The sequence below is a fragment of the Schistocerca cancellata genome, chromosome 8 (assembly GCF_023864275.1).
Source record: "Schistocerca cancellata isolate TAMUIC-IGC-003103 chromosome 8, iqSchCanc2.1, whole genome shotgun sequence".
NCBI lineage: Eukaryota > Metazoa > Arthropoda > Insecta > Orthoptera > Acrididae > Schistocerca > Schistocerca cancellata.
In genome coordinates this window covers 29,035,048-29,035,890 of record NC_064633.1, presented here as the reverse complement: position 1 = coordinate 29,035,890, position 843 = coordinate 29,035,048, and the positions used below count along the sequence as shown (strand labels likewise).

Here is an 843-nt window from a genome sequence, read left to right as displayed (position 1 = left end):
CTTGCTTCGGTCATTGTCTTATACTGTCATTCCGTATTAGTCAAACATCCTGTGTATATATACTAAGATGGTATCTGTTCTTTCGGACATGTCAGAAAGAACAAAAATGGTTCAAATGGCTCTGAGCACTATGGGACTTAACATCTGTGGTCATCAGTCCCCTAGACATAGAACTACTTAAACCTAAGGGCATCACACACATCCATGCCCGAGGCAGGATTCGAACCTGCGACCATAGTGGTCGCGCGGTTCCGGACTGACGCGCCTAGAACCGCTCGGCCACCGCGGCCGGCTCAGAAAGAACAGATACCATCTTAGTATATATATATATATAGTTAAGGCTCACCGGCCAGTTGCCCATCTTCTTCTTCTGTGCGAATGCACAAAGCACAAACAGTGCCCGAAATCTTATGGGAATCGGCAACGCGCCGCGAGTAATGAGTATAATGGGCGGGGGCACTCCGAATGTAATGCGGGACAATACGTTGAGAATGTGGGTTTGGCGGGAGGTGTACCAGAAATAAATCCCCGCGGTCGCACTATCTTCTGTGTCCTCGGTGGCTCAGATGGATAGAGCGTCTGCCATGTAAGCAGGAGATCCCGGGTTCGAGTCCCGGTCGGGGCAAACGTTTTCCTCTGTACCCGTTGACGTATGTCAACGCCTGTAAGCAGCTAAGGGAGTTCATTTCATTGTAATTTCAAACATCCTGTGTGCCGGCCGGGGTGGCCGAGCGGTTCTAGGCGCTATAGTCTCGAACTGCGCGACCGCTACGGTCGCAGGTTCGAATCCTGCCTCGGGCATGGATGTGTGTGATGTCCTTAGGTTAGTTAGGTTTAAGTGGT

The 843-nt window shown here is 50.7% G+C and overlaps 1 non-coding gene across 1 annotated transcript; it reads left to right on the top strand.

The window, feature by feature from the left end:
• Positions 1–551: 551 nt before the first annotated feature.
• Trnat-ugu (transfer RNA threonine (anticodon UGU)) lies at positions 552–625 on the top strand. The gene has a single exon. It is a non-coding gene; the product is annotated as a tRNA-Thr (tRNA).
• The last annotated feature ends 218 nt before the right edge of the window (positions 626–843 follow it).